The 27,979-nt window shown below is 41.7% G+C and overlaps 1 protein-coding gene across 4 annotated transcripts in view; it reads left to right on the forward strand.

The window, feature by feature from the left end:
- The window catches only part of B3GALT1 (beta-1,3-galactosyltransferase 1), a 349,383-nt gene that overhangs the window by 60,508 nt on the left and 260,896 nt on the right, over nucleotides 1-27,979 (forward strand). The window contains exon 2 of one of the 4 annotated variants that reach the window (XM_065561795.1): nucleotides 25,365-25,439. The exons of 2 other annotated variants lie outside the window; for them this stretch is intronic. The gene's annotated coding sequence lies outside the window, so the exon portion shown is untranslated. The remainder of the gene's footprint in view (nucleotides 1-25,364; nucleotides 25,440-27,979) is intronic. One more of the 4 variants, XM_065561796.1, reaches the window with a different exon arrangement.

Raw genomic sequence — 27,979 nt, forward strand, 5'->3', positions numbered from 1 at the left:
TTAGCCAGTTCAAATTATCCATTTAATTATCAGATTCTTCAAAAAGGAAAATTTGGATTGTTTAACATCAAAGAAGGACTGTACTCAAAGAATGTTTTGAATAGGTGAGCAAAATTAATAGCAATAAAAAGAGATGGGGGGGATGTGTAGATTCAAGATTGTTGAAGATAAGTTGCAAAGATGCCAGTCTCTCAAGTGCCATGCAGCATTATTCTGTTTTATACAGGTGGAGGTGGAATGAGACGGGTAGGAGGGGAAGATTAAAAGTGTGCAAATTAGCTGTTTTAACATGAAATACTAAAAAGCTAGAAATTGCGCTCAAGTATATATAGCCAAATAGAAGAATGTCTATTGATGAAACATGGTTACTTTAGATAACTGAACTCCACTATTTGGGCCTCATTAAATGATATATTTTTAGAATGCAATGTATTGATAAATAGTGTGAATGCTGTCGGTATTGTTGATCTTTTTGAGGCTGTTAATTGGGTTAATCATAAATCATTAGTAATCCTAGTCCATCTATACCACATCCACCACTGTAGCTGAAGAGCCTCGGGAAAATTTAAAAAAGCAATCAGATTTTTTTAAATGCCAACTTTAACTGGAATTCCTTTTTCTTAGGGTTACCTCAAATTGTTTCCCATTCCTTTCAGAGTTCTCAAGCTACGTTATTCCTTCCACGGATTCATAGTGGCATTAACATTAAGTATAATGGTCTGGTAAAGTCCTGAATGTTTGCTCATGATTGGGCTCAGGAAGAGGCCAATGCATTTGTGAGCAAAGATGCTTTGCTAGATTATCAGATGGATTGCCATACACTGTATTTGTAAAGTCCTTAAGCTAATTACTAATAATAATGATGATCTTGTCTGTTTTCTTTTCCTCCTCAGCACTATATGATACTACTGATGTAAAATGACTTAAAAAAAATCTAAAGGAATGGTGTTGCAAGTCAGGATTTGACATTGCTGGGACAGATTGCCAGATTTCTCAAGCCAGTACTGCTAGTCCTTCAGCTTCATGAATATTAAATTCACTTTCCAATCTCTTAAGAGAGAGTGACAGAGAAATTTTGTTTGTCTCTTCAATGAACTTCATAGATTTATGACGACATTCTCTCTTCTGGTAACACTGCACTGTGTTGAACTCAGATCACTACAGGGAAATATAGAGCATCATCACTCAACTATTAAGATGGCACTTCTTTATTTTTAAAATAAATGTAGAACGAAATCCTGGCCCCATTGAAATCAATGGGAGTTTTTCCATCAACTTCAGTGGGTCCAGGACTACAACATTACATTTCTATTAAGACAGAAACTTTTGTATTTACACTGCTTTTTAGGATTGATAGGTGCAAGTTATACACTATTTTAAGCTACTGTTTAATTCAAATATTTTATCTTTGTATAGTACATTTGTGCAACACATGTTCGTATTAGATAGTTATTGCATAATAATTTAGAGGGTTATGGTGATGGAATTTATTCAGTATTTATCTTATTTATTCAAATTTTGCTCTTTAGGAAATGCCAACAGTGATGTAACAGGTAAAATTATATTAATTACATACATTCTAATAGGATGAGGCACAAAAGAAAAAGTATGTGCCTGTCAACAACACTATGAAATGTGATTGGAATTTTAAAAAATCCAGTTTCAGTGGCTATTTAAAGTATCAGGGAAGGATGATGATGAAGCAATAAACAGCTAAGACTTGGAAGTGTAAAATATGTTAAGGGAAGTTGGAAGAAAGTATAAGAGCCAAATGCTTCCTTTGGATGCAGACATGCAGTTCACATTGACTTAAACAACAAAGTACTTTTTAAAGTTAGACAATGTTTTCTACCAAAAATAAAAGAAGAAAGTGATGGAGGGAGACAGTAGGGCCGATAAAAGTGGAAAACAAATCACACAGAAGTATGAGGTTGATTTTGCTAAAGGCAATTATTTCTTATACGTAAAATAAATTGAAGAAGTAACTTTTAGGAACTTGACATTCATTTTCGTGAAATGGGAAAGGGGATATGAAATGTTAAAAGCAGGAGACAATGTTCTTTGTTGATTTTTCAAAAACGATTTACATATTCACTAAGAAGTTAAATGCAGAACACACTAATCAGAAAGAATTTCAAAATATCACATCAGTGGTAATAAGATAACATCATTCCTGTATTGCCTCATTCACCTGAGGGAAGAAGGGGAGCATTTATTTTCACTTTCCAGTACCCCTTCCATGCTAAGTCACTTACAAAGATGCCTAGTCACAAACCAATTTTGAAAGGAAGTCATAATTGTCTGAGTTATTGTTCTTAATTGAAGCCTTTGACAAAGCTCCTTAATTGATTATTATGACTGTTCTTTGCAGTCTGTTCCAGGGCTGTCTCACTTTTGAGCTGACCAAATTGTCACATCCACAATATTGGTTAATATTCTATATAGAGCCCTGCGTGGCAAATTTATATTCACAGATCTAAATCAGTATCCACGGAACCGCAGGGCTGTCCCAGGAACTGCAGCAGTGAAAGGAGCAGAATGTGGGGCCGCCGCTCCCAGGAGCTAGCGCCCCACACTGGCAGCTCCTCCGGCACGGCTGTACCACTCTCAGTCCCACCCACGGGGGCGGGCACCAGGCTCACCGGCAGTTAACTCTGGTCACACTCTTGTGTTCAAGTGGTGCTCATGCCCCCAGACAGGAGACACAGACAGCTGCACGGAAGGGATGGGGCGAGACTGCAGGTGGTACAGCGTGCTGGAGAGCTACTGTCACAGGGCGCTGACTTCTGAGAGCAGCGGCCCCATGTTCTGCTCCTTTCATCACTGCAGTTGCTGGGAGAGCCCTGTGGTTCCGCGGATACCAATTTATATATCTGCATCCACGGATATAAATTTGTATCTGCTCAGGGCTCTAATTATATGAATCTGATGTTATGAGAAGGCTGATTCCATTATGGAAGCAAAATATGCTTCTATTTTGTTAAAATATTTTATTTAAAAAAGAAAAGAAATCATTCCCCATAGGTAACTTCAGGGAATTTGTCTTTTAAGTAAGAATTTCATTTCTCTGTGAAATGCTGGAAAAAGTTATTTATTTAAGCAATTCCACAAATAAATCAATATTTTGGTCATCAGATCCTGTCACAGGACAGGACTCTTGACAGTATTCAGCTGCCACATGGGATACCATTGACAGGGATTGGGTAGCATCACTAGGAAATGATTTGGTGTAAGGGCCATTATCTACTGAACAAATGAGAAAAAACATCATTCTCCTGGAGCTACAGTCAGTGAAGCCAAGTCTCGTACATCCACGGCATCACTTGGACAACTAGGAGACACAAGGCAGACAGATATTGTCCGTGGATAAAAATACATGCATAAATCTTATAAATGATCAGATTAAGTTCCTAAAAGCATGCAAACACTTGTCCCTTTGATTTGTACCCCGTATGAGAGACATCCCCAGCATTGGCTGAAGAAATATCCAGCAACCTTGACTACAAGTTGCATGTAGAGACTTCCTTGGATGCAGCACATTCTCCACCCTATTATTTCATTGCTGGCTTATGTCCTTCCCTTGTCTTCCATTCAGATACTAGCAAGAGAGAAGATTCTTCCCCCCCCCCCCGCCACCCCACTCGTCACTTCATTCTTTTTAATCAGAGTGTGTGCTGTAAGAGTTGCGAGGGATCTTATCGTAGTGAGTTAAGTAGTGAGCTTAGACTTCCTGCTCTGTTAAAGAAGTTTATATAAGCATTTTGTTACTATTTTAACTTGCATTATTAGCACCATGGCTTAGGAAGTATCCAGGATAAAGTAGGACGTTGATGGGCAGGGTCCTTTAGTTTACTGTTTCTCAACCTTTTTACACCAGGGACTGACTTGTTGCCTTCGTAAACTGCATCAGGGAAATCTCAGACTGGTGCTGGTCCACAGACCGGTTGTTGAGAAATACTGCCTCAGTTTATGCCTGTCTGACTGACAGCTCTGCTGCTTCCAATCACTTCTGTGATGGGGACCTAATCTACCTGTGAAGGATCAGCAGACACTGTATCTCAGAGAAAAGCAACTGACAGGTAAGGAAAAAATGTTTTCTTAATGACATTCATATTAGATGGATGTGAACTGGCTACAGTACAAGCTGGATAAAGCACTGATTTGTACTAAACAAACTTGCTAAATTTATAAATTTTAATCTTGCTTTACACAGAAACAGTCAGTCATCGGCCTAGAGTTTACGTTATTTTTGAATTTCAATAGTTAATGAAGGACTATAGAATTTGCATTACAAATTGTTTTTTTATTACCTGGTCACTGTAAGATTATAGCAGCTTTATAATTATGAGAAGTAGTCAGGACCTCAGTTTTACATCAGAAAGAATACACCTGTGACAGCCCACTGCCCCCTTTTCACAATACTGAGACTTTAGTTAACAACTGAGCCAGAGAGAAGGGTGTCACCAACACTATTTCCTGCAACATCCTGGGCTTTCTTAGTAGTGCTTCCCCTCCAAGTTCTGACTTTCAATCAGAGGGAAGAAATTAGAAACATTTATAAGGAATGAAATTATGAAACATCTGTAAATGCATAATTTAGGTAGGAATGCTCAACATGGATTCATAAAAAGTACATCATGCATGACAGATTTGCTTAAATTATTTGATTGCATTGGCAAATTGGGTGAAAAGGTAGACCTATTGTGTCAGAGTTTCAGGAGAGCAATAGATTCCACACAAAAATCTGTCTGGGGATTGGTCCTGCTTTGAGCAGGGGGTTGGACTAGATGACCTCCTGAGATCCTTTCCAACCCTGATATTCTATGATTCTATGAAAATAGATAAACTTTGCTTTTGGACAACGAACACATGCTAGACTTCGGAACAAAAAACAAAGGTTGATAATAGAATTATTACAAGATGGAGAAAAATAACACTGAATAAGGATGAGGGAGTAATTTGAGAGGAAAAGGCACAGAATAAAGCTTAGAACGCGTATATAGGAGAATTGGTGAGACTGGGGCCTTGGCTACACTTGCGAGTTACAGCGCTGTAAAGCCACCCCCAGCGCTGTAACTCACTCCCTGTCCACACTGGCAAGGCATTTGCAGCACTGTATCTCCGTGGTTGCAGCGCTGCATGTACTCCACCTCCCCAAGAGGAATAGCGTGTATTGTGCTGCTGTGCGGCACCAGTGTGGCCGCCCAATGCGCTGTGACTGGCTTCCAGAAGTATTCAGCAGTATCCCACAATGCCTGTTCTAGCCACTCTGGTCATCAATTTAAACTCTACTGCCCTGGCCTCAGGTAACCAACCATGTGACCCGCCCTTTACATTCCCCAGGAATTTTAAAAATCCCCTTCCTGTATGGTCAGCCAGGCGTGGCGTGGAGTCCTATCAGCGAATCTTTCCAGGTGACCATGCCTCCACGCACCAAGCGAGCCCCAGCATGGAGCAATGGCAAGTTGCTGGACCTCATCAGTGTTTGGGGGGAGGAAGCTGTACAGTCCCAGCTGCGCTCCAGCCATAGGAATTACGATACCTTCGGGAAGGTATCAAAGGACATGATGGAAAGGGGCCATGACCGGGACGCCCTGCAGTGCAGAATTAAAGTGAAGGAGCTGCGGAGTGCCTACCGCAAAGCCCGCAACACAAACGGTCGCTCAGGTGCCCCCCCCCGCGACCTGCCGATTCTACAAAGAGCTGGATGCGATACTTGGGGTTAACCCCACCCCCACTCCGAACACCACCATGAACACTTCAGAGCCGGTGGGGGGGGGGGGAGGAGGAGGAGGAGGAAAACGGGAGTGAGGGTGGTGGGCCGGATGGAGACACCCCGGAATCCCTGGAGCCATGCAGCCAGGAGCTCTTCTTGAGCCAGGAGGAAGGTAGCCAGTCGCAGCGGCCGGTACTTGGTGGAGAACAAACAGAAGAGCAGGTTCCCGGTAAGCAGGTTTTTTTTTCGGAAAGGAATTTTTTCGGTGCGGGCTCTTTGGGAGAAGAGGGTTAGGCATGCATGCCTAGATGCGGAATAGTGCATTGATGTGGTTTATCACATCGCGGTAATCGGCCTCGGTAATCTCTTCGAATGTCTCATCCAGAACTTGTGCAATGCGCTTGGGCAGGTTTATCAGGAGAGCCACCGTGGTCCTTGTCCCAGCCAGGCTAACGTGTCCGTGCCACTGTGCTGCGAGGGGTGGGGGAGCATTGCTGCACACACGCAAGCTGCATATGGGTCAGGGCAGAAGCCGCATTGCAGTAGAAGACCCTCCCTTGCATCCAAGGTCACCCTCAGCAGCAAGATATCGTCCAGGACGAACTCCTGTGGAAAATGTTGGGACGGTGTTCAATGTAGGTGCCCCCTGAAGCTGTTGGCTCTCCCCAAGGCACAGAAACCCAGAGGACAGTGCAGCCCTGAAACAATCAGTCCCCCTTACTCACCATTTTGAAGCTCCCGTGGGATGTGTGCGCTCTGTTTCGGACGGGAAAATTATGCTATTGTGTAGACCCTGTGTGTTTTCTACTCCTTAAGTGCAGGGGAAATCATTACTCTGTCTGGTATAAACAATGCTGCCTCTGTTAAATGTTGCATTTTGCCTATACAGCTGCATCAACCTTGAGACCTCAGCCGTCCCTCTTATCGCCTGCTCAGAGACTGCAAAGACTCAGGAAGAGACCGCGAAAAAGCAAAGATGACATGCTGCAAGAAGTGATGCGGCAATCTATTAAAGAGAATGAGAAAGCACAGAACTGGAGGGAGAGAGAAAGCAGGATCCGCCAGGCAAACGCAGCGCACCGGCAGCAAAGCACGGAGCACCGGCAGCAAAGCACGGATCAGCTCATAAGCATCCTGGAGCGTCAAGCAGACGCTATCCAGGAGCTTGTAGCCATGCAGAAGGAGCAGTACCGCAAATGCAAATGCCACCCCCCCCCACAGCCCTTGTCCCAAAACTCTTTCCGTTGTGCCCCACTGTCACCTCCAACCTACTTTCCCCAACTTCCATGTTCTTCACGCCACCAGCTGCCTCCAACACCAGTATCTTCACCACCCAGCCCTGAAAACCACGACTCTTACCCTCTGCACTCAACCCCCATCACCATGCAGTATAGCTATCCTGAAGTGCAGCACTCACTGCACAGCACACCAGACAGGACATATGTGAATCTGTGATTGTACCGTTCCCCACTCCACCCCCTTGTTTCTTTCAATAAATAATTTTTTTCTTTTCAATAAATGGATTTTTTGGCTTTGAAAACATTCTTTATTATTGCATAAAGTAAAAGACTCCTTAGCCCAGGAAATAAACAGGCACTGCAAGTCTGCTTGTCTGCTTAGCAAACACTGATTCCTAAAGATTGGAACTACTGCACTTCACTCCTGTGCAGGGCACCAGATATCACTGCTGGTTTTCAGCCTCAAATTGCTCCCTCAAGGCATCCCTAATCCTTGCAGCCCCACGCTGGGCCCCTGTAATAGCCCTGCTCTCTGGCTGTGTAAATTCAGCCTCCAGGTGTTGAACCTCGGAGGTCCATGCCTGAGTGAAGCTTTCACCCTTCCCTTCACAAATATTATGGAAGGTACAGCACGCAGATATAACCGCGCGGGTGCTGTTTTCAGCCAAGTCCAGCTTCCCATACAGAGATCGCCAGCGGCCCTTTAAACGGTCAAAGGCACAGTCATTCGGCACCGGCTCAGCCTGTAGTTGAACCGTTCCTTGCTGCTGTCAAGGCGCCCTGTGTAGGGTTTCATGAGCCATGGCATTAACGGGTAAGCGGGATCTCCAAGGATCATAATGGGCATTTCAACTTCCCCTACTGTGATCTTCCGCTCTGGGGGAAAAACTCCCGGCCTGCATCTTCCTGAACAGCCAAGTGTTCCAAAAGATGCGTGCGTCATGCACCTTTCCGGGCCAGCCTGTGTTAATGTCAATGAAACGCCCACGGTGATCCACAAGCACCTGGAGAACCATAGAGAAATACCACTTCCGATTAACATACTCGGATCCTAGGTGGGGTGGTGCCAGAATAGGAATGTGCATCCCATCTATCGCCCCTCCACAGTTAGGGAACCCCATTTGTGCAAAGCCATCCACTATGTCCTGCACGTTACCCAGAGTCACGGTTCTTCTCAGTAGGATGCGATTAATGGCCCTGCAAACTTGCATCAACACGATTCCAACGGTCGACTTGCCCACTCCAAACTGGTTTGCGACCAACCGGTAGCTGTCTGGAGTTGCCAGCTTCCAGATTGCAATAGCCACCCGCTTCTCGACTGGCAGGGCACCTCTCAATCTCATGTCCTTGCGCCGCAGGGTGGGGGCAAGCTCCTCACACAGTCCCATGAAAGTGGCTTTTCTCATCCGAAAGTTCTGCAGCCACTGCTTGTCATCCCAGACTTCCATGATGATGTGATCCCACCACTCGGTGCTTGTTTCCCGAGCCCAAAAGCGGCGTTCCATGGTGCTGAGCATGTCCGTGAATGCCACAAGCAATTTCGTGTCGTACGCATTACGCGGCTTGATAGCATCGTCGGACTCCTCACTCTCACTGTCACTTTGGATCTTAAGGAATAGTTCAACAGCCAAATGTGATGTGCTGGCAAGATAAGTCAGCATACGCCTCAGCAGTTCGGGCTCCATTTCCCGCAGAAAGATCACGCTGCACAGAAACCGCTGAAAGATGGCGCCAAAGGTGGTCGAAAACAAAGGGATTTCTGGGATGCGAAGCGATGCATCACGGGGCGTTGGGACAGGACCCAGAATGCCCTGCACCCCCGCCCCCTTCCCACAACCCACGGCACCAGAATGGGAAGAGGTGCTCTGTGGGATAGCTGCCCATAATGCACCACTCCCAATGGCTCAGCAAATGCTGCAAATGTGGCCACAACAGTGCGCTGGGCAGCTTTCAGTGTGGACGGACTGCAGCACTTTCCCTACTCAGCTGTACGAAGACAGGTTTAACTCACAGCGCTGTACATCTGCAAGTGTAGCCAAGGCCTGGAAGAGTGCAGTGAAGAGCAAGTCAAAATGCCTCTAGTGTTTAGAGGCACTAATGATTAGCCAGACTTCAGACCTTATTATGTAGCCCATGCTGCAAGGAAAGGACTCCCATGTCAGGACTATAGGGCTAGGCTGTAGGCATCAGCTGCTGAGCACTACAAATTCATAGATGGAAACCAGATGAGCTCACCTCTGTTAATATGGTTCAAGACAGGTGTTGAACTTTAAAAAAAATGTTCAGTGTTTAGACTCTATAAAATGCTTCTAAGTTGCCGCATGCATTAATGTTAGTTGTAATATCTGTATCCCATGCTATAAGGTAATATGTAAGTTTTGCTTTATAATTGTAAAAGTGCCTGCTCTTAACTTGTGAACCAAGGTACGAAAAGTGATTCCCCCACTCATCAAGAACTATCAAGACTAAATGGGCCATTGTGGAACATCACAACACAAAGCTTGGTTTAATGGCCCTCTTACACCCATGAAGGGGCTATGTGTGAGAAAGCACTTCCCATCAGCTTGAATTGTGTAAGAGGAACATAAAGATATCTGAGGAAGATTTTTTCTTCTCTTTGTTGTTTGGACTCTTACAAGGGCTGGAGTCAAGAAACAAAAGAACAGAGATCCCCAGGGTTTAATGCTGACAGATTTAAAAATTGTATTAAAGTTAATGTTTAAAATTAAATATACACAAGTTAAGAGGGAAGGTACTGTACGTCTAGGGTCAGGCTTGAGTTATGAGGGATTACAGGTATTGGTTACAAGGATCATGAGATACATACATATCACATAATCAGCATAGACCCAGATTAGGGTGCGGGAGTTTTTAAAGCGTTAGTGGATAAGTGGGCTCGGGTACGCCACCCATGGAATGTATTAAGAGTCCAAGGTCCAAGTCAGTATCAGTATAGCGAATAACTACATGGGTGGGGTGCGTCCCTTGGTTCATCAGGGAAGGAAGTGGGTTATTTCCCTGGTCGGCGGTCTCGATTACTCAACGTGGTATTGACGGTGTCCCATGATATGTTCCGTATAGATGTCTCTGGACCACCTGATGGTGTCGGACACCATAAGCTGTCTCATGAGCTGGGTGTAGCGTCAACCAAATCCTCATGCTCTCAGTACCGGCTCATTGTGGGGGTCCAACGAGCCCAGGGCGTGTATCTGGACCTTGTAGCCCAGGTCTCTCAGGGTGTCAGCCAGCGGGGTGTACTTCAATGCCTTCCATGCTCAGGCCTCGTGGAAGGCCGGTGATCTGTTTTTACTAAACCTCGATCACCTTTGGAACTGTAGACTGAACTCATTTATGTATATATGGAGCATGCTGTAACCTGTAAATAACACTCATTTTTTTTGTCCCTGTTAATAAATCCTTGTTCATATAGGATTGGCTACTAGCATTGTCTTTGGTGTGAGATCTAAAGTAAGTGATCTCTTGGGATTGAAGCAACCTAAATATTTTGTGATTTTTGGTATAAGTGACCATTTATCACCAAGTCCAGCTTGCCGGTGGCCAGATAGCTTGGAGTACCCAAGGGAACTGGCTGTGACTACATGGTAACACTGTTACAGTGATCCAGGAGTTCACATTTGTTACTGGATTGGTGAAATCTAATGATAGAACGTACTACCAATTTGGGGTGTCCGCCCTGCTTTTGAGGTTGGCACTCTCGGTCAGGGCCATCCCTAGCTATTTTGGTGCCCTACACAGCCCTCCCCCCCCAACTTTCTGGTGCCCTACGCAGCGTCGTACTTTGCGTATGGGTAAGGATGGTCCTGCTCTCGGTTATGAGCCACTCCAGACAGCATGACAAACAGTATGAATAAAGTACAGATGCTGAGGTAGAGACTAGCATTTGATACATCCTGGTGGAATACCATTTATGCAAAAACTACTGGGAAGATGAAACAAGCAGCCAAACTCAGCGATAGAAATAATGCACATCAATTCAGGATGGAACTGGACATTACTTTGCAATGGGTGGCAGACCGGGGTACAACAACTAACCAGATATTTAGGGATAAGATGATAGGTTATACATTGATTCCTATTTCTTCATTTTTTAAAATAAAGAAGAATTTGAGAAAATATCACGTGTGGGTTTGACATCTTTTGAACTCAGTTTTTGCTGACAAGTAATAGTTCTGTGAAGTAAAGAAAATGTTGCTCAATGAACATTGGCTGTAAAGATAACTCATTTTATTTTAACTTGAACTAACTGAGGTGTATTACAATGTAATACCAGACCACAGAGCATGAGCCTCAGCATTAAGTTTGCAGCCCAGTAACGCTCCTCTCGGGGGTCATGCCCAGTGAATGAATTTAGTCATGGACCAATTGGCCCTTTTCCCTTTCTGGGGACCAGAATCAAACCCCACCCCCAATGCAGCAGAATCCGTGTCGGCTGTATTTAGGTCTGCGTGGGCTTGCAGGGTAATGTGGGGATCATTTGCCCCTTGATATAGAAGGGGCGTGGGGGCAGGGAGGTTAGCAATTCAGGAAACAAGCCCAACTCTACAGCAGCTCAGTATGTTCCTATAAACTTTTGATAATTGAGGTAATTGCTAATTGGTGTGTCTGTTACCAGTTGGGTGTGCCAATTAGGATTCTACTGCATCCCCTATGTACACACAATTTCTGTTGTCAGCTTTAGATACAACACTATGTGAGAAATATCATGTCAATGGAACAAATTGTGCCTTATGATACCTACGCACAGCTTTTATCAGTACATTATTTGGAGCGCAGTGGTGCAATTCTCTCTCACACTGGTGACCAACTACTCACATGAGTAGTCCCAGTTTCTTCAGTGGCAGTGCTTGTGTTAATAAGTATTCACCAGCGTGAGTAAGGGCTTCAAACTTGGCCCTTTTTGTTTTAGGCAGAATTGCAGAAATGGTAGTTGACAACTTCACACAGACCTTATTTCATCTGTAGATGACAAAAGTGTTCATGACTACACTACTGTAATTTTCAGTTAATGAGAACTCCCAAGATTTCTAATATGAGAAGTGAATTTACAAATATAGTTTCTTTTTCAGGATTCATGCCATGAAATACCACTTAATTAGGTCAGAACTGGAAGTTTTAACTCAGATCTCAGTGAAAGAAGATAATTGTTCCGATTTAATAATATATTTTAATAACATTCAACTTAAATCTCTTAAATACCCTCTGTTTGCCTCTATTTAAAGGCTACTATATTATAAATGAAATAGTTTAAGTTGACCCTTGTGACTTAACCATATCTAATACATTTTATAAAAAAGCTGCATTGTAGGTTTTCTATAAACTTATTAATGCAAGTAATAGACCACATAAAACAGTAAGAGTTCATATTTTATAGTACTGTATTAGTATCTATTAGACTCATTAATGCAATCTGTAGACCATGTTAAACCACAGTAAATGCTCAGATTTTATTATTGATAATAGCCTTCTTCCAGTTGATGAGTTTAATTAATTTGTTGTCTTCAAAGCATCAGCTAAGAAAGAGGCATTCTCCAGCGCCCAAAAAGTATTCAAGACACAAAATTAAAGATTTTAATAAAATGTTATTGAATAAATGAGTCTTCCCTGATGAAGTTCTGATTCACACTCAGAACATTTACATGTAGTTTTGATATGGTGGGACTTATAGGAATTATTATAGTGGCTGCTATATCACATAGTTTGCCAAATTAACATAATTGTAATTGTCTTTTTTTCAGGAGAGATGAAAATTTCTTGACAGTTTATTTTATTGTTTTTAAACTATCCACAATATCGGAAAATTTTCAGTCCTTATGGGATGCACATATCAGGTACATACACACAGACTCAAAATAGTTAATAATGGAAAATTAAAAAAGGAATGCTTAAACTTCAACATTTAGTATAATTGTAAATAAATTATGTAGAGTATCTTATAATTTATGAGAGCTGCTTGCTGTTAATTTTATGAACTGATTTTTTTTTAATTAAAAATTCAGCCCCAGATTGCCTTTCCTCTAGTGGGACAATTCTTAAAATCTGGCCTGCAGGCCTTTTAGTGGTTGGCTGGCATTTTCCTTGAAGCCCATGGGATTTTTCTCTGTGTTCTCTGGCACTGCAGAAGCAATTTTAATTCACATTCCTATGACATAGCTCGTGCAGAATGGTTCTTAGGATGATTGATGAGCACCCACGTGTAAAACTCATACTGTAGAGATAGCTCAACAAGCTAGCCTACTAGATTGCCTGAACCAGCAAAGACCTCCACAGAGAAACAGAGAACACTAGGAAAATTAAGAAATTGTTTGCTGGTTGAAAACTGTAGCAAAATGGGGGAGGGGGACACGCAAAGAGAAACACTATCCCTAGAGAATTCGGTGAGAAGATTTTTCTTCTTTTTCATATTTATTTAAACTATAGATTAAAACAGTGCTCTCAAATTTACATAAGTCTGTTTAATTTTTTAATATTTTACAACACTGTTGCAATTGTTCCTTTCAACTGCAGTCCTTAAATTTCATGCTTGCAGTGTTCCCAGACCCACATGTACTGTCACAAAGCCCCATCTCCAGATTGTCACATGAAGACCAATGACATCAGAGGTTTCCAGTCCTAACTCTCCAAGGTACTTGAGCATCAGTAAGTCAGTTATGGATTTTTGGGAGGTGACAGTATTGCTGTTACTAACTTTATTGTCTAAAGTCCCACACATCATCTACACAGTTCTCAGTTTAAACGACCCATCTCTAGCAGTCCAGTCTATCCAAGCCCAGTGTTTGGTACTGGATTTAAAATTGTTAAAATCAGTATGTTTGCTGCGAAAGATTCAGGTTGCAGTTTTTCCTATCCATCCTTGTTGCCATTAGTCAAGGAGACTGACAAGCAGATATAGATAGAGAGGGATTTGCATGCTGTGTAACTAAAGCCTTCAAGTCATTACATATTATCCCAATCCTCACCATATCTCTTCAGTTTTTAGTTCAAGACTATATCATTTGGACTGGGCACTGCAAAGAGGAGTCTCAAAGATGAAAGAGTAATGAACAAATAGAGGATTTGTAGAGAGCTCACATATTACAGAAGTGTCTACTGATATATGTGGATAAAGGCTTTTAAAAATGTATCGGGCAAAAAGAGAGAGAAAGAGAGGAAAAAGTCCCACTAATTAATGAGGAGGGTGCCATACTGAATCTGCCTTTAACAAGAGAAATGAATATTAGAGTGTAATGAAGACCTTATAAAAATAGTTATTGAAAAAAGCAGGTTAGAAAATACTTAGAAAATTTGAATACCTCGTATACAGATCAATGGGTCAGTTCAAGGTACATAATAAATAAAGTGATAAGAGAATTTGGTAATCAACTTCCTGAATCACTGAATTATTTTTGTGGAGTCATGAGAACACTGAAAGTTTCAGTGGAATGGAAAACAATGGAAGAAGAGTGATTCTGGGATGAGCTTAGCACCCTTTGTGTTATGACCTACAACCCCAGAGTCCTTGCTTCAACCAGCAAGTGCAACTCCTCAGACTTTTGATCTGGGTCATGAATAAGGCTACGTTTTAGTCAAAAGGTGTTTTAGTCATGGACAGGCCCTGGGCAGTAAACAAAAATTCATGGCCCAATACCTGTCCATGACTTTTTCTATACACCCCGACTAAAACTTGGGGGGGGTGGCTTTGGAGGGTGGCCCTGGGGGCACCACAGGTGCTGGGGGGTGGCGCCGCCGTGGGTGCTGGAGTGGGGCACATCCCGGTGGGCGCCGCAGGTGCTGGGAGGGAGTTGGGGAGGCTGGGACAGGCTCTCTACCCGTCTCCTGGGAAGCGGCAACCCCAGCTACTAGCTCCATGTGCTGCCTCTGCTCCGCTCCAAGCCCCAGTTCTGCAGCTCCCATTGGCTGGGAACCGCGGCCAATGGTAGCTGTGGGGTGGTGCCTGTGGGCAGAGGCAGCACGTGGAGCTAGGAGCTGTGGGAGGGGAGTTCCTGTCGCCCTTCCGGGGAGTCCCCCCCAAGGTAAGCACTGCCCTTGCACCCCAGCCCTGAACCTCCCCCACACCCAAACTCCTGCTGCTGGGGGAGCCCCGAGATTGCCCCAGCAGCAGCCGGTGTACCTGACCCAGGGGTTGCCCGAGTTGCTCAGGTGGCCCCCGGGCCAGGCACACCAGCCGCTGCAGAATTCATGGAAAGTCACAGAATCTGTGATTTCTGTGACTTCTGTGACACAAACAGAGCCTTAGTCATGAGTGAAGCACATGAAAAGGTTGTGTGTGTTAGAGTGCTACTTACGATAAGCTTTTAGGAAACAATTTAATTCACTGACATGCAGTATCATAGTTCTGTCTTTAGTTAGGTCTGTGCCATACCATGGATATCAGCTAAACAAGTTGATCTCTTCTGCATTGAATTTCTACAGTGGGGTTATAACAAAGGTCTCTTGCCCGACTCACTGAGGTTCCATAAAAGTAGGTACCATCTTTCACTGCCTTCAAGTGCAATATTCAGGTGGGCTTTAGTGAGTATGGTGTTTGGCTGGTGAGTCTTTCAAGCCATTGTACCCTAATCCTCCTTTGTGCAATATTCATCTCAAAGCTCTGTATTTTGTTGAGCAGCTGTCATCTAGTGATGATCTGGATCCTAGACTCTAGGACAGCAGGTTGGGGAGACTCATAATTGAAATGGTTCTCTCTAAATGTATCATTGTTTTCCCCTTCCTGTGTTCAACCTGTTAGGTAATTGTCAGTCAGATCTCAGCAGTGTGTACTGGCAATAAATGAGAGCCACAGAAAAAATAATTTCTTACCAAGTGACTGCTATACTCATGCATACACCTTTCCTTCAATGAGACAAAATTAAAAGTTGTTATATGTTGTTCTAATCCATGTTAATTTACACCTCTCAAAATTCACAAATTGAGGAGAGAGAGCTGTGTGTTGGGTGGGCACAGAAATAAGTGACTTCTAGTTATTGTCCCCCTGTCTGATTATGATTGGCCTGCACTGGTGTAGGCTGAGACACACCCACACCCCAAAAGTTAAATGATGTTTCATTGCATGATCAGATAGTAAAACAAATAGGGAAAGATAAGTAGTTTTGCCTGAAATGACAGTGTAATAACTAGAATGCTGAATAATCCACTTTTTGGTTTAGTGGCCCCAAAACAGGGGGGAAATGTTTTGCGCTGAAATTAAAATTTTTCAAATTTCTCAGCAAACCAAAAATATCAGTTTGTTTTGGATCACAAAAAACATTTTATTCTGACCCAAAATGAAACATTGAGCTTTTTTTACCTTTGAATTTTTAAAAATAAAATAGAAGTAAAATTCAAAACGAAGTAATTTTGAATTGAAAAATCCAAATGTTTAGTTTCAAAAATAGCAACTCAGTAGATTTAGAATTTTTTTCCAACCAAAACAATTTGGGGAATTTGACACAAATTCACAAATAATTTGGTCAACCTAAATTTGCATTTTTCTTAAAAAAAAATGCTTTGTCTGAAAAAGTCTGTCCAGCTCTAGTAATGACATAATACGAAAAGCTATTTTGTGATCCATGTACTAACACATAATTACTGAAAACCAGCTAAATTCTATATTTTTCAATGATAAACCACCTAAAGAAAAAAAAAAGAAAATTCCTTGTACACTAAAACAATACTCCTATTCAGTATTACTGTACAGATAGCAACAGCTCTTTGAATGAATAGCAACTGCAATATTCAGCTTGTTGAATGATGACTAAACATTCTTAGGTGTTTTGTCATATGCAAGGTAAATCTGAGCTGATCCTCAGGGTATAATTTCCAATATGGCTGTGTTATAATGTTACCTTCTTGAGAGCAAGATGAGGAAAAATCATGGCAAAGACTGTCAAAACCTCCCACAAGAGATGAAAGTGGGATTTGACCACTCTCTGATGCTTACAAAAAGGAAAAGATTTCTTTTTAAAAAGTTCAGTTGCCTAGAGACTTGGTTGTTTTTGGCACCTAAAAATGATGGTGACAGTAGATCAGCAATCCTAGATCAGTACAGTGATAGTCTAGTGCACTATATGAGGATGTAGATGCTTGGGAGTTGATTGATCACTGAAACACCACCTGTTAGAACGCCAGAGAGAAGCCACAATTAAAATGATGTAATTGGAGAAAAGAGCTTTCTGCTTACTCGATACTTTAAAGACAGTCTGCACACTGACAGGAGAGAGGGGTGACAGGGAGAAAAGGGTTTGTGCCCTGTTTTGCTTCCTAATGGTATATTCATGCATAAATGAGGTGTATGGAAAAGCACCAGATTAAAGATGGATTCCAGGTCAGGTAACATGATCACATGTCACTGTAAGACTTCATTACCCACTTGCCAGCACACAGCATACAGGAAGACTCAAGTAAAACAGAGCCGTCTACAGACAATTGTCCTGGTTAATGGGAGCCATCAAGATTCCAAACCACCATCAATGGCCCACACTTTGCATAATTACAATAGGCCCTCAGAGTTATATTTTATATTTCTAGTTTCAGATGCAAGAGTGATACATTTATACAAATAGGATGACCACACTCAGTAGATTATAAGCTTTGTAATGATACCTTACAAAGATACCTTTTGCACGAAGCATATTCCAGTTATATTATATTCATACTCATTAGCATACTTTCATAAAATCATATAGAGTGCAACGTCACACAGGTAACATCTGTCTTTTTTCTGGAAGGCTCTATGTGCAACTGGAGAACTAAGAGCATTAGAATATCGCAAGTAGAATACCAAGAAAGTGAAACCAGACTAATTGAAAGCAGAAATGGTATTAATTTAGACTGTTTAAAACTGTTTTTGTTGTTATTTAAGTTAACACCAATTTAACTACAGAGCCCTGGAAAAAATATTAAACCTTCAGTGTTTCTGATTCATCAATAAGCAGCCGTGAAAGATCACAAACCACGGTGATCTCCAGAAAAACAAGACCAGAATTCATATTCCTGCTATCTCTAAAGTAAAACAACAAGCAGAATTTAAAGCAAACCAAAATGTGTCATGCTTTTTGTATACTTTATAAAGAATAAGAGGCAAAGCGCAAGATTTTTCCTTTGTAGGTCATGTTTGTGATGCAATGTTCTAAATATGACAACTGAAACATTTACATTTTTTGAGAAACCAGAGGAAAAGTTATTTCTATATGTGTATATATGAGGAACGGGTGATCTCCTTTGGGTCATGTTGAACTCATTTGAACATCAGTAGTTAAAAGTTCAACTCTAGTGTTCCAATTCCTCTAAGGAGAAACCAAGAAAAAGAACAGAGAAAGGATAGAGACAAAGTCCAAACAAAACAAAACAAAAACACACCACCCCAAAAGTGAGGCTGAGGCAGGGAGGGCACAAATGGAGCAGAGACTGGGAAGAATGGAAAACAGAGAGGGACTGTGAAAAAAAGTAGCATGCATCAGGAAGAAAGAAATTATAGGGTAAAAACAGCTACTGAAACAGTCAGATCACTTACTTTGCCAGCTAGGCTTGGGGGGAAAGAGAGGTTCTTGTATCCAAAAACATAGCATAGGCTTTCCATTATCTAGAAATTTTTAAAAATTGATTTGCCCTTATAGGGCTTGTGCAGGGGGAATATGACTTGAAATCTCTAGATAAAAGGGTTCACCAAGAGTGTTTACAATCTAGTTCTCTTCTACCTCTACTTTTATTCCCCTTTCCCCATGTCCACATCACTGAATCCAGGAAACTAACCTAACTACCCCTGTCAAGCTGTTTAGAGTAACTCATGAGTGTGATTGACAACCTCAAGGCAGACTGCCAAAGAACAGGGCACAAACCCCAAACTGGCTGTATGTTCTATAATTAGATTTCACCAACCAAGTAACAAGTGTGAACTCCTAAAGCAGTATAACAGGAGTCACAGACAGTCCCCTTGGGCACTGTGGTCTATCTTGCAACCCAGACAAGCCTGCCTTTGTGATAGATGGTCCCTCATACCAAAAAAATCATAACAATATACCAGACACTTACCCCAGGGCAACTGTACGTCAGATCGCAAACCAAAGAAAACACTTCTAGCTAATCCTATAATACTAACTAAAGATTTATTTAGCTAAGAAAAAGAAATAAGAATTATTTACAAGGTTAAAGCAGGTAAACGTGTACACACATAAAGGAGACACAATCTTAGGTTCCAAAAGGTAATAGTATCTGCCGTAAACTCTATATGTTCTTTAGGGCTAAGATAAGACAAGCAGCTTGGGTATCCCTTGCTTATGTTTAGAAATATTTCCCTCTCCAAATTCCAAACAGCATAGTGATAATTTCTCCTTGACATGGATTTTTATGCCCTTCCCCCAGCATTCAAGCTGTGATGGGCCAAGTGTTTGTGCATGCCTCCTCTTCATGGGTGTGGGGGAAGCAATCAACAAAGTCTCTTGTCCACTGATGTTCCACGATGTCTGGTGTCTATAGGCCTTCTTTTGTTGGGGAGATGACACCTCTTGTGGTAAGCTAGCATTTCACACTTAGTAATGCATCTCTCCTGACTGTGGGGTTTTACAGTTTTACCAAACTTTAGCTGTTACCACTCAAGAAAGAGATCTTGGAGTCATTGTGGATAGTTCTCTGAAAATATCCACTCAATGTGCAGCGGCAGTCAAAAAGGCGAACAGAAGGTTGGGAATCATTAAGAAAGGAATAGAGAATAAGACAGAAAATATCGTTTTGCCTCTATATAAATCCATGGTACACCCACATTTTGAATACTGCGTGCAAATGTGGTTGCCCCATCTCAAAAAACATATATTGGAATTGGGAAAGGTTCAGAAAAGGGCAACAAAAATCATTAGGGGTATGGAACGGCTGCCATATGAGGAGAAATTAATAAGACCGGGACTTTTCAGCTTGGAAAAGAGATGACTAAGGAGGATATGATAGAGGTCTATAAAATCATGACTGGTGTGCAGAAAGTAAATAAGAAAGTTATTTTCTCCTTCTCATAACACAAAAACTAGGGGTCACCAAATGAAATTAATAGGCATCAGGTTTAAAACAAACAAAAGGAAGTATTTTTTCACACACAACACAGTCAGCCTGTGGAACTCCTTGCCAGGTGATGTTGTAAAGACCAAGACTATAACAGGGTTAAAAAAAGAGAGAGATAAGTTCATGGAGGATATGTCTATCAATGGCTATTAGCCAGGATGGATAGGGATGGTGTCCCTGTTTGCCTGAAGTTGGGAATGGGCGACAGCGGATGGATCACTTGATTATCTGTTCTGCTCGTTGCCTTTGGGGCATCTGGCATTGGCTACTGTCAGAAGACAGGATACTGGGATAGATGGACCTTTGGTCTGACCCAGTATGGCCGTTCTTATGTTCAAACACTTTTATAGTTACAGAACAAATACTTAAACATTACCTTGTACCATGGGATACAGCTATTAGACGTAAGATTAATACATACAGCATCCTACATGCATTTCATAAAGTCTAAACACTACACATATTCTTATAACTATAATATCTATTTTAACAAAACTAACACACAGATGACCCAGATTGTTTTCCAACTACGTATTTGTCAGTGTTCAGTGAGGCCCAGGGGCTTTGGCATGAGCCGACACCTGGTCTGCCAGCATCACAACGCCCTTTACAATCTTCTTCCAGACCCACCTTCAAGTCTTTTTCCACGAGCTTGGAACAGAGAATCCACTGCCCCTGAGACTTAGTCTCAGCTCTGTTACTGAATTGCTGTGGGGCCTTGGACAAGCCATTTTTAATGTCAAAATTTGCCTTATTTGTAAAATGAGGATAATTCTATCTACATTCCTCACAGGTATATTATGCAGATTTATTAGTTACTATGAACATGCAAAGCACTACATAAATGCTAAATATTCTGTTACATCTTACTGTTTATAATAGACTTAGACTCTTGTAAGACTGTTTATACTGACTATCTTTGTAAGGCGGCAATAGGTGCAGAGAAACACCTTTCCTTCTACCCTGGAAAAAAATTACTCTCATTTGTGTGTTTTTCTTTCTTCCTGATACCCTTCCTTGTTAATTTGTGTACTTTTACCATGCTGAAACTTGTCTGGGCTTATCATCAGTCTGTCCTCCACACTTACCTAATGAAAGGCTTGACCTAGCTTCATTTAAGTCAATGCCTAAATAACTTTAAAAATATACAATTATTAAGTATTTTGGTAGTTTTAGTGTAAGTAGAGAAGAGTTTACATTTTTTAAAATATTGTTGTGGACCGTGTGATGTAAATATGAGTCCAGATCAAATGGCTGGCGCTCACATGCTAATTCATATTGCTATTCTTGTCATACTACAATAGCTCTTACAAAGTGAACATTATTTGGATTATTTTCCTTGTGATTCATGTATTCTTATAGTAATGATACATCACATTGTACAGAGGCAGTATGTTATACAGGCTTGAAAAGATAACCTGGTGTTCTGCAGAATAACAAGCAGGAAAAAAAAGAATCATTTGGTCTCCATTATATCATTTAAAGGCATTACAAACAGTGCACTCCTGTTCTCGGGAAAATAACTTTTTCACATGTATTTCCAGACAATGTGCAATTTTATAAGTGCATGCTGGGTGGAACACTGCCAATTCTTGGTTGTCTAAATAACTTCTTCAGGCCAATTAGCAGGGGAGCAAAAGAATTACTTGTACTTAGAGGTCTTGTGGCTGGCTCTAACTGTTAGAATTTTATTTGTCATGAATTTTATAACTCCACCTAATAACCAGCAAAATTGAATGGACTTGAAAATCAAACTGAAAGAAGAGGTCTTTCAAATAGTGCAGCACACTCCAGTAGTTGGCTATACAATCAACTGAGTATGAATTTTAAACTAGACTAGACAGTAATTGGATAACTGGGAACATATACTGTATGTCAAGGATTAAATGGGGTTGTGACCTATCGCGGAGCCCCAGACAGGTGTGAAGGGATTGTACTTCCCATACTACTAGAGGGGTTCTTGGCTAGATTGGAGGAACAGGGGTCCCTATATGGAAAAGGGTGTCACAGCATAGTAAAAGTTGAGAACAATTGCTGTATAAATTTTGAGCTCATTTAACAGCATTCTTATTTAGCTTTGGAATTATGGGTTAAACAGACTCAACATTCACCTGTACATTTCCAAGGTAAGAACACTATTAAGAGATCGGATTCCTATTCACACGCACAACACACAGTCTCTAGTTACCAAAGGTTAGAGCCTATTGAAATCAGCTGACTTGTTATTTCAGGGGCTGATGGTTATGTTATTTTTGCAATGCTTCCTGTAATATCCATGAACTGATACATTTCTCTTCTAATTTTCAGTAATTTCTGAGGCTGAGAATAGCATTTTAATTGCATTACTAATTTACTTAATTTAGTTAATCAAATATTAAAATATTACTATGGCTGATACTGCAACAATTTGAAAGCATTTAGCATCAAATATCACATCATTAAAACAAGATTTAGTTTTTCAAGTTCCTTCTGAATCTTGCATGAAGTGACAAAAATTCTAGAGAGCAGGTGACACATGTAACACTTACTGATTCAGGTTTCAGATTTTCTTCTGAAATATGGACAATGTAGCCACATTATGTAATGCCAGAATAGAAGGCAGAATAAGCATAGTTTCTTCATTCTAAGATTCACCAGTCCAGAGTGATGGACTGCAGCTCTTTTCAGGAAAGTGGCAGGCAATAGCAGTAATGGAGTTGGAAAAGAGATTTGATACTGAAGCCTCAGACCTGTGTCCGACATTTCCCAGTCCTAGCACTGCCTCGGGGATAGGCAATTGAAGCTGCCAGTACCTACCCCTTCAACGTATTTTTAAAGTTAAGAAAAATATCTCTGGTGAAAAGGCCAATGAAGAAAAAAGTACACCAGAAGTTAGGGTTGCCAACTTTCTAATCACACAAAACCAAACTCCCCTTTCCTGCCCCCCGCTCACTCCATCCCCTCTCCCTCTGTCACTCACTCTGCCCCACCCTCACTCACTTTCACCAGGCTGGAGCAGGGGGTATGGGGTATGGGTTCTGGGCTGGGGGGGTGCAGGCTCTGGGGATGAGGGGCTTGGAGTGCAGGAGGGGGCTCTGGGCTGGGGGTTGGGATGCGGGGGGTGGTGGTGGTGAGGCTGGGGATGAGGGGGTTGAGGTGCAAGCAGGGGGTGCTGGAACAATTTGTATAGTGGGAGTGCTGAGAGCCATTGAACCAAACTGTAAACCCTGAATATAATGGAAACCACTTCAAGCCAGGGGGTGCTCCAGCACCCCTCACACTCCTAGTTCCAGCTCCTATGGGTACAGGACGGGGCTCTGGGCTAGGCCAGGGGATTGGGGTGCCAGGGAGGGTGCGGGGTCCCGGCGGTGCTTACTGCGGCTCCGAGGAAGTGGCCGCCAGCTCTAGGCATGTGGGTGGCCAGGCGTCTCTGCGCGGTGCGTGCTGCCTTCATGCCCACAGGCACCGCTCCCCGCAGCTCCCATTGGTCACGGTTCCCAGCCAGTGGGAGCTGCAGAGCCAGTACTCAGGGCAAGGGCAGCATGCGGAGCTTCGGGGCTACGGGGACCTGGCAGCTGCTTCTAGGAGCCACACAGAGCTAGGGAAGACAGGGAGCCTGCCTTAGCCCCGGGCCCCCGCTGCGCCGCCGACTGGACTTTTAATGGCCCGTGTCTGCAGTGTGGACCGGAGTCTCCAGGGTCCCTTTTCGACCAGGCATTCCAGTTGAAAACCAGACACCTGGTAACCTTACCAGCAATGAGGTCCCTCTTAGACGTAATGGATGAAATCCTGGCCTCAATGGCAAAACGCCCATTGACTTCAGTGGGGCCAGGATTTCACTCAATAAATGTGAAGCATAGACTACTAGTGGGGAAGGTCTCTGAATCCTGTTGGGAACTGGAGCTTTTTTCTCTAATCACGACTAGAGTAGGCAGCCCCCTCTTTAGAACAGGCCACGCAGAGAAAGGCAGCGGCAGTGGAAGAGCTACTAGTAGTTGTTTCACAATCATTTCCCTCTACTGCCAGTCTTCTGCCAACGTCTGTTCTTCCTCTTTGGAGAGAAAAAACAACCAACTCTCTCCCTTTCGGTATGCTATTGACACCCAGATGCTAGGCTTTATTCAGAAAGATCTGGACAGTGGATTCTTAGTTTTGACAATGGAGGGAATGGGGTTGGTAGAGGTAATAAGCCAAAGTAAAAAACAACCTAAGTTATTGTTTACCATTAAAAAAAATAAGATTACTCATTCAAATTACATTTTCTAAGAGTAATCCTCTACAGTAATGTATGACTGTAATTAGATGCATGGTCTAGTGAAATGTGACTGATCACTATAATCTCTTACTTTAACAACCTTGCTGATACAGTAGAATCCAGTTCAGTGACCCAGAGCTGTGCTGGTTCTGCAATAGTAGCAGGACTGAAAAGTAGTAAACATTTATTTTTGTCACTAAAATAATCAGCTTGTACCCCCAATACACTTACTGTCTGTTGACTAAAAGGTACCATTTTACATAGTTTTTTTCTGACAACATCCACATTTTAAGGGGTGGAAGTTGTCACAGTACCCTGTTAAAATATTTTAATTTTTCTCCTGTCTAATTATTCCTTATGTTTCTAAGCAATATAGAGACTTTCTTAGTGGAATGGAACAGTCAAGGTGATCGTTTCAGCAAAGCTGCAGTCTCATGGTGCATCTAAGATGCAGAAATAGCATTTACAGACAAAAAATGTCTACTTTTTAACATAGTCAAAGAGAACAAGATTAAGTAATACTGCATGGTAGTATTAGAGGAAAAAATCTACCTATGTAATGATTCTGTAACAAAAATCCAAATTCAGCTCAGTTACACATGTAGTGGCATTCTGTTGCAGATATCAACAGTACTGAGTCAGACTATAGTCTCATGGCAAAGTTAGTAGATGTAAATTGTGTGTCAGGTTTGATTAAGTACCAGAGTCATCAAAAGTCTAGGCTTACTTAAATATGCAACACCAAGGGAGATATTTGATATAAGGTTATTTTGTGATGACAGATGAGGTTATTCAAGAGCAAAGGACAGTAATTCATTCAGAGTAACAATGAAAAACTGTTACACCATGTGGTACAGGTAAATACAAGAAACTGAGCCTTTACAATAGCAGTTGAACATATTACATTTAATAACTTCTCAATGCAATTATGGTATTATTGTGCTTGTCAAATTTTCCTCTTGCCTGCTTGCAACCTTCTAATACCCATTATATGAGACTGCAAGGATTTCTTGTAAACAATTAGTAAAGAGGGACAAATAATTTGATGAATCATTTATTCAACAACTTTCACTTCTTTGCTCACAAACTGCCTGTGAGCATCTTACAATTTTCTCAAATTTATTATTTACAGAAATTATTTGGAACTTTATGCAGTGTTGTTGTAGCTGTGTCGGTCCCAGGATATCAAAGAGACAAGATGGGTGAGGTAATATCTTTTATTGGACCAACTTGTGTTGGTGAGAAGTTCTGTTGGAACATATATTTCTGTTGGAACTTTTTGGCTATGATATGTACCTCAGTTTACCTGCTTTTATTATTCTGTCCGACTATACAGCTGAATTAAAAGGGCTGTTTGGAAGAGTAAGCCGGAAACAAAACAATGGTCAGAGATCAGACATCTCTGGATAAACAACTTCAAAGGGAGCAATGGCTGGGCCATTAATTGGAAAGAGGCTCTTTGAAGGTGCCAACTAAAAGTTACACCCTGTTTTGCCAAGGCCAGAGCCTAAAGATCAAAAGGACCATAAACACTTAAAAGCACCCCCTCAGAATGAAAGGGGAGGAGTTACCAGCAGTTGCTTCAGGTGAAACACTGACAGAAAGGCAGAAAATGCAGTCTGGAGATTGGGACTGAAACGGAGGCCCTGCGGGATGTGTCTGACACAGCTAGGTTTGCCTGAGCCTGTCAGAGAGGAGATAAGCTTTAAGCAAGGCCCAAGTGTGCACACCTTTTGTGGCGTTAATCCTTGTCTCTGCTCCCTATGTTCCTTTGGGTGAAGAATAAAAATGTTTGTTTGGAAGGAGCTGTTCTGAGTTACGTTAATCAATGGCTGGTCACAGGCTCCTGAAGGGAAGTTTTTGACAGGTGCCAAACAGGTTAACATGGCTGGAAGCAGGGAGGCTGCCGCCCCAGGATTGCATGTAAGAGTGGTAGAACTATAGGGTTCCACCAAGAGAGGCGAAGGGACTGAAGCCTATCAACTGAAGGGTGCACTCATGAGGGATTGCAAAGGAAACTAAGGCACTGCTTCCCTGGCTGGATGGTGGGAATAAGAGGTATTCTAGCCTTGGGATGAATTGCAGAGCTCCAGTCTGGCAGAAGTGGAGGTAGAGGCCTGACAGTTGGAAGGAGTGCCCATGGAAAGACTGAAGGTATAACTGAGCTGTGACAAATTAAGTTAGAACCACAAATAAATGTGAATGTGTCTTTGAATAGTTATTTGTGGGAAGACTTTAAAAGGTGATGCTACTCTGTAGCTGTTTTCTGCTTAGCTGTCTTGCTCAGAGAGCCTGCTGAGCAGAGATGAGAAGCTGTGATGAGGATTTTGCAAGGAGAAGAGAAATGTGAGCAGAGAGAGCTTGCTTCACAATTCCGATACTTTATACCATTCTGTTTCCTATAACATAATGGAAAGAGGAATACACCTTTTCAGGAATGTGGCGAGATTAAAAATTTAGCTGCTGTTATCCTTTCATTGTCTCAATGTCTTTGTGGGCTGGTCTTAGTGACATGTAAATCTCATTAATGTGTAATCTTTTTAATACATATTCAGTATACCTCGGATTGCCTTGTTCTTTGTGGTGGGAAATTCTCAGAACATCTTTAAAGTTAGAGTTTTAACTCTCTTTTATGTAGTCCATTTTCTGAGATAGTCCTTCAGATCCATCAGTGTTTAATAGAAATTAAAATTTTGTGTCAAAGAAGTCCAAACACCTTTATGTTTTTCAGTTCTCAGACTAGTCTTTTTACTTTAATTCTTAGAGAGTCGTTAAACTTGAATAGTTATTAAAGAATTGATTGTCTTTTCTTCTTAACAATTGTTGGAGTGGTGACTTTTGTCTTTCTGAGTTGGGTGAATGAGTTGTTTAAGCATTGTCAGATAACTAATTAATTTGCCAATTAGTATCAATATTCTATACTCCAGATGGCTTCTCGTATTAGTAACCAGTCATAGCAAGGCTATTGGAATTCATATTGGTACATAAAACATCTTGCCATTTACATAGCAATGATATTAGGAAGTTATTACATTAGGTGCTTTGCACTTAGTTGCAAAATGTTTCCAAATATACATCTCAAAAGAGGCTGGTGCCATTTTCAAGTATTTCAAGGAATAAACAAAGATTTGCACCACTGGGAGAAAACATGAAGTAGCTTCTAAGGAAAGAAAGGAGTGAGAGTAGCAGAAGACAATGGACTTCAAAAAAGCCAACTAATGAAGAACTGGTAGGAGTAAAGTCCCATGGGAGGAAAATTTAAGGGAAAAAAGAATTCAAGAGAGCTGTCAGTTTCTCGTGGAGAAACTGTAGTAGACAGTATTAAAAAAACTACTGCAAACTATCCCGATGGGGAGGAAAGTTAGGAAGAATGGCCAATGTGGCTACATCAGTAATTCTTTTAATGACCCGAAAATAAAAAGGAATCCTACAAAAAGTAGAAACATGGATGAATTGCTAAGAAGAAGTACAAAAGAATAGCACATAGAAGTAGGAACAAAAGCAAGGGACATAAAAGGGAATAAGATGCGGTTCTTTAAATACATTAGGAGCAAGATAAAGACAGAGGAAAATGTTGGTCCTCTACTTAGCAGGGAAAGCTAGCTAATAACTGATGACATCAAGAAGGCTGAGGTGTTTATTGCTTATTTTGTTCAGTCTTCACTAAAAAGGTTAATGGTGACCAGAAACTCAATGCAATTAATATTAACAACAACGAAGAAGGAACACGAGTCAAAAGAGGGAAAG

This window comes from Chrysemys picta, chromosome 11, assembly GCF_011386835.1.
Source record: "Chrysemys picta bellii isolate R12L10 chromosome 11, ASM1138683v2, whole genome shotgun sequence".
In the NCBI taxonomy this organism is placed as follows: domain Eukaryota; kingdom Metazoa; phylum Chordata; order Testudines; family Emydidae; genus Chrysemys; species Chrysemys picta.